This window comes from Amborella trichopoda, chromosome 13, assembly GCF_054954075.1.
Source record: "Amborella trichopoda isolate Santa Cruz 75 chromosome 13, AtrichopodaSantaCruz75HAP2 v2.0, whole genome shotgun sequence".
Lineage (NCBI taxonomy): Eukaryota > Viridiplantae > Streptophyta > Magnoliopsida > Amborellales > Amborellaceae > Amborella > Amborella trichopoda.
Window position 1 is genome coordinate 52,369,919 of NC_142348.1, and position 13,942 is coordinate 52,383,860.

General features: G+C 39.2%; 1 protein-coding gene across 16 annotated transcripts in view; it reads right to left on the minus strand.

Moving 5' to 3' along the window:
* Positions 1 to 13,942, minus strand: part of LOC18445825 (uncharacterized) — a 46,911-nt gene that overhangs the window by 4,006 nt on the left and 28,963 nt on the right. The gene's annotated exons all lie outside the window — the stretch shown is intronic.

Here is a 13,942-nt window from a genome sequence, read left to right on the forward strand (position 1 = left end):
TAATGAAGAGGATTTAGCGAAAAAAGAAGCGTGTAATCAAGAGGACAACAAAAGCTAAAAGGACAAATAAGTCCATGTCCATGCATGGAGAATAATGTCAGCATCATTTGCCGAATTCAGTAAATAGCAATGAATAAACAATCAAAGAAATCCCTAAACTATTTAAAATCCAGTGGGTTACACCCAGTGTTCACAAAATCAAACCGGAACGGTTAACCGGACATGGGGCTGGGAGCGGTTTGACCCGGAATTGGACTAACTGGGGCGGTTAACCAGACTAACCGGTCAAGTAGATTTTTTTAAAAAAACAAGGGTCAAAAACCCCCAAAAAAATAAAAAACAAAATTAAAAAAACTTAGATTAAGTGTATAATATCTTATTACATAGATTTATCTTACAAAAAAAAAATTGAAACAACTTGTTATAAATTAATATTTGAATACTATTGTCATGTACATGATCCCAAGCAGGTCACATAAATCATTTTGTTTCCTAGATTAGGATATTCTTTGAAGATATTTTTGTCATGTAACATCTTCTTCCAAGAATTAACATATTCATCCCAAATTTTACATGAAAAACTTTCTAGTTTCTTTTGTACAAAAATCGCTAACATTAGGAATGAAAATTTATGCACTTTTTTGCAAATAACAAAAGTAGCTTGATGCTATTGAATCAAATAAAAACGCCAACTAATTACGACAGGAAAGAAAGGACCTCTTCCATATATAGTTAGATAAAGCATAATTCATACAATATTTTTTCGATGAATTAAATAAGGCATACTTCACGAAAAGTACATCTCATAATATGCAACAAAACGAAAAATCAATGCATAGCACACTGAAATGCTCTACTGTTCTTATATGTATCTACCATATCCACATCAGTGTGTTGTGCATTGATTTTATCAAAAAATAAGTACAGTAGAACAAATAATTTTATCAAAAACTAAGTTTATTCTGAAAAATAGAAAAACACTTCCCATATTTATCATAAAACATAATTTTATTCAAAAACCATAATTTTATCAAAAATAATAATTTATTAAGCAAAATGGAAAAACATTTCCCATATTTATCATAAAACATAATTTTATTCAAAAACCATAATTTTATCAAAAATAATAATTTATTAAGCAAAATGGAAAAACATTTCCCATATTCATCATAAAACATAATTTTATTAAAAACCATAATTTTATCAAAAAAATTATTTTGTTAAGCAAAATAGAAACACACTTCCCATATTCATCAAAAAACATAATGTTTTATTAAAAAACATAATTTTATTAGAAAGATAATTTTATTAAGCAATATAGAAAAAACCTTCCCATATTGATCAAAAATAATAATTTTATTAAGCAAAATGATTTCTTGTTTTAGAAAAGTCAATTTCTCAAAATGTAAGGGATGATTTGAAATTAAGATCACCTTTGTAAAACTCTCTCTCTCTCTCTCTCTCTCTCTCTCTCTCCAGTGACCGGTCCCAAGTTAGTCGGCCGATTTTTTTAAAATCAGCTGACATTTTAAAGACTCTTTCCATAACATTCCAAAAGCCTTGATAGAAAATAAAAAAAAAAAAAATGAAAAAGAGATGAACCAAGCACATACAAGACAATGGTGTTGCATTCCATTGAACATAAGGCAACCAAAATTTTTGCATGCACTTAAAGAAACAAAATGTCCCATTTCCATCATTACAAATATAACTATATCATGCACTTGAAAAAACATAATTAAAAAAAATCGAGCAACATTATCATGCACTTATCAAAAAGAAGAATCAATTTCATCAAAAAAATAATTTTATCAAAAAGAATAATTTTACTAAGCAAAATAGAAAAACATTTCCCATATTCATCACAAAACATAATTTTATTAAAAAATCATAATGCTATTAAAAATAATTTTATTAAGCAAAATAGAAAAACACTTCCCATATTTCATTAAAAAACATACTTTTATTAAACAAAATATTTTTTTATAAATATCGATTTTTCAAAAACCCCTAAAATTGAGCAACATTTCGAGCAAGAAACGACCCTCAATGTTTGGATAATCGAATGCACCAAATCTCATCAAAAAATATTTGGTATTTTTAATTTAATTGAAAAAATGGTAAAAATCTCAGATCTATGAAATTTTCATGATATGGTGCAACAAAAAAATTCATATTAAAACATTTAATCAATCATAAATAGACATACCTATTTTATTTGAGAGATTAAGCCTTGATGATCAAAATACACAACTTAATTTAATAAAAAAAGGACCAATAAATTGATAAAAAAGCTGTGTTTTTGGATCGAACGCATGTTCTTTGAGCAGCAACATTTCGGGCCAAAATCAACCCATAATATTTGGTTTTATGAACAAATTGAAACATGAATCTGATAAATACTTCGATTATCTATCAAACCCACCAAATTTCTTCAAGAACCATTAGGTATTGAATAAATTAATGAAAGAATGGCGGAAATTTTCAAAAACCTAAAAAGTCCGCCATTTCGATCCAAGAAACTCCTTTTTTTTTATGTTTCAATCCAAATTTCTTGTTTTATATATTCTAGATAGTGATATACGGCAATAGATCACGAAAAAAAGACAAAAAAAAGGCACGAAAACGAATAAAAAAAATTAAAAATTTAGATTCAAGAATGCATGCTGCAAATAACGGCCACGATTTCAAAATAACTGCCGTAATGGGTACATAACCATTATTTTGTAAAAAACGACCGTCATATTGTCTAACCGGTTCGATTAGCTTAAAACCAGCCGGTTCTACTAAAAAATGACCGGTTCAACCTCCAACCGGCCTGTTTTGGGCCGAAAAATTTTTGGGGGTGTACCCTAGGCTACTTGTACCCCAAAACCGGCCGTAACCGGAGCCGAAACCCTGGTGATTCCGATCTAACAGGACGGTTCCAGTTCGAACCCGCCGGTTTTGCGAACAATGGTTACACTAGAGCAGGTACCGCCCATCCTTTCCTCAATCCAGCCCTTCCCCTGGCCAAAGCCAAGGATATTACTTTGGGCATCAATGGTGGCAGCCTCTAATTGGGCTCTATGGATTGAACACAACAACAGAATCTTCCAAGGAGAATACTCCCCGTGGATCAAAATTTTCACCAAGCTCAAATCCATGGTCATTTTTTGGGCAACCAATAACCACAGGTTTAAAGGAGTTCCCACTTCGGCTTTTTTCCAGGATTGGAGCACAGTACTTAGGCATAATCGCAAACGACCTGCTCGGGCTTCCCTTTGGATTCCCCCCCCACACACACACAGGGCCAGCTTAAGCTGAACTTTGATGGATGCTCCCTCGAAAATCCAGGACCATCCAGAGTGGGAGTCATCATTAGAGGCCATCTAGGCACTACTGTGGCTACTACTTCCATACATATCGGCCATGCTAACTCAATGGAGGCCGAGGCGATAGCTCTCTTGGAGGGGCTCAAGCTCCTCCAACCTCTCTGTCTGAACTCCACCACGCGATTGAGGGAGATTCGAAGAATACCATCCCTTGGGCCCAGAGACCTTCTTCATCAACCCCCCCCCCCCCCCCCCTAGTCCCTTGTCCACTTCTTTGATCAGATTTATTACCTGTGCAGGGATATGGATGTCTCTTGGATGCATGCTTGGCTAAAGAAGCGGCACCAATGGACGAATTTTAGAACTTTCTGCATTGGTTTTTGTTTGGATTTTTTGGATCAATTTCTTTTTCTAGGTTGCTGTTTCCATACTGTAACCTTCAAAAAGAAGGCTTTGGTATTCCACTTTTGTTTTTATTTTCTTCCCTAGAGCATCCGCCCTTGTGGATTGCCTAGGTCTCTTGTACTTATCTTTTTCCATAATTTAAGGTTAACATTATAAAAAATAAATAAACAATCAAAGAAAAAAAAAAGCGCGATGTTTGTGCTCCAAGAGTTTGGAACCTTTTGAGACCTTCAAGCAAGGCGATGGGTTTGATTGTTGCTGCATCAAAAATGCTGATACACACTGAGAATTACCTTATGGTGTTTCCTTGCTCATCTATGAAGATATCACCATAGCCTGCAGGACCAGGGTACCCCAGGGAACAACCATCCACATTTGCATGTGAACAACCATCCAAATTTTTTGAGTTTCCATATTCCCTGTGGCTCCATGCCTAGAAGTGGTAGCAACCAGGTGATTTGGTCAGCGATAAGGTGAAGAATTATTTTTGTTCAATCACTCCCTATCCCCATCTTCTCCAAATCCAAAGCATCAATGGTAGAGCCAGGCTAACCCCAGTTCCCCCAAAAGTACAAGCCTTCAACTGATTAGTGCTGTAGAGAAGAGGATGAAAAGTGACAATGGTGTATGAACTCAAAGGTTTTCTTTTATTTCTTTTTATTAATATCGGCAAGTCTACTAACAAGACTTGGACTGGTTACTCACGTGGCTATTTTGCTGATATAGATGGAGCTGCTAAAGGCAATCCAAGCCAAGCTGGTTTTGGTTGAATTGTCAGAGATTGGACTGGTCAATCGTGTGGCTCTTTTGCTGGTTACTTGCGACGTGCCACTAATTTCTATGCTAAACTTTCTGCATTTTTCAGAGGTGCTGAGTTTGCTCGTACCAAACAGATTGACAAATTATGGATTGAGAGTGATTCCAAACATCTTATTGCTACTGTTAACTCTCAGTCTTTTCCTTGGAGATTTCATCAGAGATGGCTTGAGATTACACCATATCTGGATTCCATTATGTGGAAGATATCTCATGTTTTCAGAGAAGCAAATGTTATTGCAGAGAAACTCGCCAATAAAGGAATTGAAGTTTAAGTAAATCAAGATTAGAGGAATGTTCCTTCTGGAATGGAAGATGAATTGGCTTGGGATGCTTTAGAAAGACGAAGGTTCAGATTCTTTAAAGCCAAGCATTGATTTTGGTTGAGGTTTCTCAACTTCTTTTTGTTTTGTTTGATCCAGCATGAATATTGTTGATGGCCATGCCAAAGGTGGTATTCATGTTGGAAATTTGTGACTTGTAATACGCCTGAGGTATGTTTTGGCATTCATTCATGTACCTTATTCTTTCATTCATTTATAAAATTCATCGCTTACCCTTTAGCGAAAAAAAAAAAGTCTACTAACGAGCAACTTAAATGCAAAATATGAAAAACTAAATCCTATACAATTTAAGGATCCACTCTTACTACCACGAATAAAAACCTTATTCATAAAAGAAAGAATAACTACAAAATAACAGTTAACTCTTATAAAAAAAAACAAGAATAACTACAAAATAAAATATGAATCAAGAACTAGGGAATTTTACCGGAAATAAGTATGCCTCAATACTCTAATTTGTTGGGGTAGAGAGCATAACCAAGAAGAACCTCCTTCTAAACAATTAGGTTTAGAAACCCTTTTTCTATGGGGTGTACCCCCTCCCCAATCCAATTGGGCTGGCGTGCTACACTAGGGCTGCCTAGGTGGGTGTGCACTACCCTAGGTGAGAGAGAGAGAGACTGGTCATGCTACAGTAGGGTTGCCTATGTGGGGGTAAGAGAGAGAAAGAGAGGCTAGGTTTTGAGGTGATGGAAATGCGGAGAATAGACTTCCAAGGCCCTAGGGTATGCTATGTTAGATTAGGATTCAATTTGGACCATTAAACGATAGTGACCCGTGGGGTGAAGAAAGGCTTTAATCTCAACCCTTCATTCACTAAATCAAGGCTTTAATCTCAAGCCTTCATTCACTAAATCAATCATCATGATAGAGGGAAAGATTCTAGAAACCCTTATCTCTTAGTTTCCTTGACCTATTCTCTTTTACTTATAATAGGATTAATTCTATCCAAAATAGGAATTAGATCTATCTATCTTAGGAGGTGCGAGTTGGCTCAAGTGGAGGACTCAAAAAGGACAAGGGGTAAGCCCAAAGGGATATGGTGAGAAGTAGTGAGAAAAGATATGGAAACTTATAGCCTCACTGAGGGTATGCTCCTTGATAGAGCAGAATGGAGGACCAAGATTCATGTAACCGACCCCAAATAGTTGGGAAAAGGCTCTAATGATGATGATGATCTATCTTATCTTAATCCTCGAGAAGCTTTATCTTATCCTTCTAGAAGATCTAATCTTCTAGAAGTTTTATTTTGTTCTTCTAGAAAAAAACTATTTCAGGATAATTCCATAATGTAAATATTCTTTTCAACCAGTGGACGTGGTCACTCCTAGCTTCACTCCGCACTTGTATCAGGCTTTCCTTTACACTCCCTGGCCCAAGGCAGGAAGAGAACTTTGAAAAGCCTCTGTTTCAGCCACACTGTGGATTCTGCACATTGCAGAGGAAAGAGACCTTCAGTTGGGGCTTTGGCGGACAAAGTCACGAGCTTAATGGCCTTTTGGCACGAACCATGGCTTGTTTAAAGGCATCCCCTTATCTGATTTTTATAGGAACAGGCACAACTTACTCCAGGGGGCAAAGCCAACTATCTCTAGATCTTCTCTTTGGAGACCACCTGAAGTAGGCTCCAAAAATCAAGCTCTTTGATGGCTATTCCCTTGGGAACCCCAGCCCCTCAGGTGTAGGTGGGCTCTTTCGTTCATCCGATGGACAGACCTTGCATGCTTTTTCCTGCTCCATTGGCCTTGCGGACTCAAATCTAGCCGAAGCCATGGCCCTTTTAGAAGGTCTACATAGTTTTCGCATCACCTGGAGGCACACCTTGGTGGTGGAAGGGGACTCCAAGAATGCCATAGCTTGGGGATCCGGTCTCTCTCCCTGCCCATGGTGTCTAGATGACATCTTCGATGAAATATCTCATTTGTCACCAGATATCTGAATCTCGTGGTGCCATATTTTATCGGGAGGCCAACTCCGATGCTGATTATCTTTCTAAAGAGGGAGCCTACTCTAATTCCCTAGGGGGGCCTTAGATTTTTGTTAGATCGCCCACATCCATCTTTGGAGTTGTAATTTTGCTTTTGTACTTTTTTATATCCTTTGGGGATGCATAGGGTGCCCCCTAAGAGGGTCCCATTTTTGTGTACATTTTACTACTCAGTAATACAATTCTAGTCACCTTTAGTCAAGAAAAATTCTTTTCAACCAAACCTTATCCCATAAAATAAAAAATCCAATTACCTAACTAAGGTTCACCAGTTCACCTAGTCAACCTCAATTAGGAAAGAGGAGAGAGGGGCATGCGAACCCATAGAGGCCTTGTTGGCCCATGTGTCCGACACCTAGATGGGGCCCACATGTGTGGGCCCTCATGCATTGGGTCCCCATGTAGGTCCTACAATTTTTCTAGTACCTCCAAACAATTTTTTAATACACTCATTCATTTGAATTTTTATTCTAAAAAATCATGTGTTTTGAATAAAAAATCCATAAGGCTAAAATAAACTATGTAATGGTGTTGGAAAAATTATTTTTGTTTTTCATAATTTTTTAACATAAACAAATACTATTAGAAGAGAATTAGATCCATCCAGTCAAGAATATGCGAATTACTAAAGCACTCCATCTATGCTAAAAACTAGTAACCCTCATACTATCTTCTCTAACTAACCCAATGGAACACATGACCTACAAACAATCGCAAGGGCTCGTGAGTGTTTGGCCAATAAATAGTGGGAACACAAATTTAGCGTATGGATTACATATTCCCGCTAAGGACAAGCCCTATTCAAATGGATGAGTACACATTATTGTAATAGTGCAGGGGGTCCTCTCTTTAGCACATGTACACGTACTACCCTCTCAGACCGCTTCCCATAATGCGGTTGTGGGGTGGTTGTTGAGAAGTTGGCCCTTACCCTTGCAAGCCCACAACCAATACAGAAGAGACCGGCAACCACCAAGCTAAAACCATCCTATGCATCTCTTCGACCACAATGACGGATTACCTTGCAAATCCTCTCCAATTGTGCTTTGTGCCCAAGGCTAATGGGTTTAAGACTCATTCCCCAAGCCTAGACCACCCAACCCGTGTTAGTCAATCAGAATTACCTAACATGCTTCTCAAGTACCAATGGACCTCGGTCCCACTGGAGCACAATATCACTTTAATCATGAGTTTTTACATGCTCTCAAGGCCTTCAAAGCCCACATACCCAACAAAGCACTAATAGTTGATCAGTAAAGAAGGGAAGTACAACTGTCTAACAGATGCATAATGTGCAAGGCAGCAGAAGAGACCTTTGATCATATATTCCTGCATTGTATAGTGGCCAGCAAAACCTAGGGCTCCCTGCTTCAAGCTTTAACTGGTGCTTTGCAATGTCTAAAACTGTTCAACAACTTTTTTGTGCCTTCTATTTTCCCCCACCCTTCAGCAGCCCTCTTCCTTTGGAGCGCCTCAACTATAGTTGCCAGCTAGGTTATTTGCCTAGAGAGAAATACCTGAGTATTCAAGGGAAAGGAAGCAACCTTACAAGCTATCCTCAATAAAATGAGAACCCTGAGAATCTTTGGGCTAAAGGATCTAAAAACATCAAGTATTTCTCAGTCGTGGATTCTGAAGCAAAGAAGAAGGTCCTCTTGATCTTCAAACCTCCAAAATCCCATGATCTAGTCTTTGAAGACCACCTGACCAGCCAATAAAGCTCAACATAGAGTGTGCCTGCCCTTCAGGAAACCTGGCACCGGCAGGCTCTGAGAAATCTCGAGAAAAGACTCAGGCTAGGTTCTACTGTCATTTTTAGGATACAGTTGGCATTGTTGCTTCAACAATGGCCAAGTTTGTGGCCCTGGTAGGGGCCTTCTCCCCCACTGACTTACCCAAAAAAAAAATATGTTTGTGGCCCTCCTCGAAGGACTCAAGCAATTTGACACTGCTTGGGGAAATTCCTTAATTGTTGAAGAAAATTCCAGAAAGTTATGAAATCATTCTTTGGGCATCGAATATGTTTAATGCCCAAGGAGATTAGAGACACTATTTGGCATCATATTTGACCTTTGCAGTGCGAGTAACTTTCTGGCACACATGGCGAGAAGCCAATGCATCATTATGTACTAGTGGGACGTACTGCAGGTGGCACTACACAACACAGGAGGGTGCAGTTTCCACCTTTTTTTAGCATTGTACCCTAGGGAGACCACCCCCATCATTATGCACCAGTGGGTGGCAGGAGTGGCAATGGGTCAGGTTGGGTCCGGGTCTGGCCGGACCCCAACTTGAAAAAGTATTATGGGACCCAAACCCGGACCAAGACCGGATACGATTGAACCCGACCCAAATAATCAAAATATCTATATCGTCCAATTTTTGGACCCATACCCGAACCGGTGTCGGGTCTACACATCGAGTCCGGGTCCATTGCCACCCCTAGTAGGTGGAGTGGACAACTACTGCATTTTTGGTAGTTCATATGTTTGATCAAAGCACCCAGTATTGAGATGCCATGCTTGGTGTTATACAAACCTCACCAGAGTTGACTTTTAAAAAAAAAAAAAGTCCAAAGACTTATTAAGAATGTTTCAGGAGAAGTACAAAAAAGGATCTGGATAGCAACAGATGTCATGGTGCCATCTCATTGATCTCCACCGTAAATACAATATATCAACTCACACTGCAATTCTCCAAAGCATCCACTTCAGCATTCGCTTCCCCAAGAATATGGCAAAAAAAGATAGTTCTAGATACACAGATTAAAGATATCCACAAGAATATTCAACAAAAAGGTATCAAGGCCTCCCCACACACTCTCCACAATGAGCCTCCAATCTACCAAAGCAACGCGTTTGACCAAACATGAAGGCTTGGGCTGCTACATAGAACAAAACACAAACGATTTAAAGTCCCAAAAAAGGTAATAAAGAAAAAATAAAACCTTTGCATCTATAAGTAGTCCCTCAAATGCCTCCCAGCCCATCTATAAATCAGTTTTATTTAGATCCATTTTTTTTGTATTTTTTTAACCCTATTTGGACCTTTTAAGGTTGCTTTTATTTTTACTTTACATTTACCGCCTTCATTTTTATTTTTCATATTTTTATTATTTTTTTAAATTTTTCTAGGGCATTTTTGGCCATTTATAGGACTCAGGTAGTCCACTCAGGCTCACCCGAGTTACTTGGGACGGTCAAGGGCCAAGTGCCTTGGCCGAGTCAAGTTTCAAAATAATGGCTGGTAAAAATAAGCACCGCCATCGCTCCTTGGGCAATTCAGGCGAAGACTTAGGATCTTTTTTAATATTAAATAAAAACCTCAAAAGTAAGCATTTTTCAATAGATCGGGTATCATCATCATCATCCAAGCCTTATCCCAATTATTTGGGGCTGGATAATTCATGATAAGATGTGGCAAAGTTTTATGCTGCCTGCCTATCTATCGGGTATATTTTTCAAAAATTTAAACATATTGGGCACTTTTCTTCTGCTTTGAATAACGAGTGATATGTTGAAAATATCATTTTGGGCTCAAGGTTGAGTTCGAATAAGGAGAAATCAGAAGAAATAGGGTGGGAGCAAATGAGGGATTGTTCGCTATTCACTAAGCTGAGTCCACTAACATGGTTCAGTGCTAGTCGATGATTTGGGAGTTATAGAAGGGATACATTACAGGACATGTTCAACAAAGCTCAACCCTAAAGCCTCAAAGCTTGGAGAAGATTTTGGTGTACTCGTTTAATTACTCGTTGAGATTGAATCTCTCTCGTGGAATCGAACAATCCTACAGGCTCTGCTCTGACCTAGCGACCTGTTCTTGTCTTACAGATGAACCTCAAAGCTAGATTAGGTAGACGAAGAGTGGGGAGGTGCCTCCAAGTAGTCGGAGTCGGATGGGGGGCCCCAACGGGTGAGAGCTGGAGCTGCCATAGGTTATGGGTAGAGCAATGGGAGGGGCCCCACCACAGCAACGAGAACAGTCGGGATAACGAGCACTCCACCCGCAAAGCGGCCGGCAGGAGCTGCAGGCAAGTGCTTAGTAGGCCAACAGCGTAGTGAACCGGGCGGGCCACTCGACGAAAGGGGGGCACACAGAGCAAGCAAGTACGAGAAATTTGCCCCGCTTTCTTAAAAGCAAGAACCGCTACGGGCCAAGAATTCGACGGATATTCATGAGATTGGATTTGTTAGAGGCACAAGCCCAATATTTCAGCCAAATCAAAGCAATCAGATAATATTTGCCAGATGACAGAACCTCTCCAATAAAGCCATCTTAATGGCCCTCAGAACTTGAAAGTAAAAGTTAATATGGCCCACATAAACTAAGAAGAATCCATGATAATAGCCTAAATATTGAAACCGAAACAACAGTGAATCAACAACCGTTTCGACTTAGAATTGTCAATGCACATGTTGTTAATATAGGACCTCTCCTGTCAAGGTGATCCAATGCCCTAATACTACCTGTATATGATAGCCATCCAAAACAACCGACCATTGGTGGGGAAGCTCCACAAAAGGGACCAACTCACTAGGTCATCCCTAAGAGCCCTATAGAAGGATCTTGATGAAAAGATCCCTCATGACTCAAGGATCCCCTCTTGTCCATGCCTCTTACTGGGATATAAATATCATCAAGGGTACACATAAGGGCCATAAATACCATCAACTCCGCATCCTTGAGATCTCCTGGAAAACTGGACACTCCAGCATGTATTCTCTCAAACCAATCTAAACACCCTAGCCTGAGGATCAACAAGAAGCCTGAAAAGTGTAGGGTATGTGACATTCAACAACCTATTGCCACGCCAAACAAGGGACCAAAATCAGGTGCAGGTGCCAACCCCAGTGGACCCAAGATATAAACTTAATCCTAACATGCTAGTAGTCTAAAGTACCCCATCCCAAGACATGTCTCATACTTCAAATAAATCAACGCCATCCACAAGTCTCTACAATCCTCAACGACCACTTACCAGCAACGCCTAAATGATCACTCAAATATTTTCAAAACAAACGTCACCTTACCTCATTACAACATTCCAAAGGAAACTGCTCCGCAACACTAGCAGGCATATCAAAAGCGACAAAGCAAATATGGACATTAGTTAACAATTGCCTTAATGAAGGTCATTTTGCCATCAGTCTTCCAAGAAGCATGGCAGCTGTTGATCTTTCTGGGAATCATATAGGCCTTTCTTGGGCTTACAAATGTAAATGGGAAGTCCCAAACAAGAGGAAACTGAGACACATGGAAAACCAATCTGCCAGCCAGCATTCTTGAAGAGTGGATGGCATAGACACACACAGATAGTAATTTAGCAAGGACAATTAGAGACAGAAAGAGAGGTACATCCAAGAGCACTGGACAGTTGAATGCTTATAAAATGGTGAGATTTGAGTGAGTTGAGACGTGTTAAATTAGGCTTCGGTTGAGAAGAGGAAAGACTCCTTATATAACACTTATATGTCTCCTTTTTTCCACTATTTGGCTTGTATCTTTTATATTTTAAAGTAACTAAGGGATGTTCAATTTTCAAATTTGAATTGATCCCCAGTAGCCTCCCAATACCTCCCTCCTTCCCATCACAACCACCATAAGCACTGAGAAATCACCAATTAGGATCGGAGATTGTCCGATCCGACTCAGAATCAGGCAGTCACCAGTTTCGGATGCCCCCAAACCCATTAGTCACCCTACTATACAAAAATTGCCGCCTGTTCATTTTTTCTTTTACTATCTTAACAAAAATTGCCCCCAGTTCATTGTAGTGAACCAGGTAAAAATTCAGGAATTGCACAATTTTCAAAAATCACCCAATTGACTCCTGAATAAAGGACATATTGCCCTATTTCTGCCATTTGATTGGTTTCTCTCTAATTTTAACCCATTTTTTCTTTCGAGCAAACCTGATTCCAACCATTTTTCATAGATGTGCAGGATCAATACATTTGCTTTGCCCTTATCTTGTTTTGCTTTGATATGGGGTCTGACTTTGAGACCTAGGATTTGAGAATGATGTATACTTGGTCAGAGTATCAGGAAAACAAAAAAGCCCGGGCTTTATGGGTTTTGACTTTCAAGAATGCTTGTTAATTTAAATTTTGGCCTTGTAGGTTTTGATTTTCAGTGAACATTTTGCCATACTCTGCAACTTCAGGTTAGGATTTGATCTTGAAACTTGGCATTGTCGTTTCTTAATTAGAGTTTTAGAATAAAACATTCAGTGTTTGGCATTTTATGGGATACTATTGTGCTGGATATGTTTATGGTCCCAAAACTGGATCGAATAAGAATGAGAGGCCAGAAAAACTTCCATTGAGGTGCTATGGAAGCCCAAGTCGGGACACATTCATAAGTATCTCAAATACATACTATATGATGCATTTTTTTATAAACCAAAAAACATATATTTTAACAAACTCTTCACCTTTTAAAGCTCAATTTAGCCGAGATCTCCCCAAATCAAATGATCCAACTCAGATTTTCAGGCGACCAAGTGAAAAACAGTTCCTGTTTTTTAAACGATGACCACCACCGCACCACGACCACCACGTCTACCACTCACTCCGACACTACTGCCTAGCCACCACGAGATCACCCACTCCATTGCCACCACTACCACACCACCTCCACTACCACTACCACCGTCACGGCCTAGCAGCTGCTGCCACCACCACCATCACTCCATCAGCACTTAGATGCCACCCATTTCCTCAATCTGCCAACACCTTTTCCACCACTCAGATGCCACCACCACTTCCACTTCCACCAGTTCCATCACCACCAATATCACCATTACCACCACCGTCACACTATTACGACCATCAACATCACACAACACTAACAAATCACAGTTCATAATGAATCAATCAATCACACAACCAAATTGCCATGTGGTAAATTACAAATTAAAAAGACCACCAGTTGTCAAACTTTTGAAATAAAACATTGCCTAAGATAAGATTCTGAGATATATACCCTGGATCCTAAAATTTGTATGCATCTATATCTGTAGTATCTAGGACACACCACATCTTCTTGTAATTGTTGTCTATACATTCGGCCTT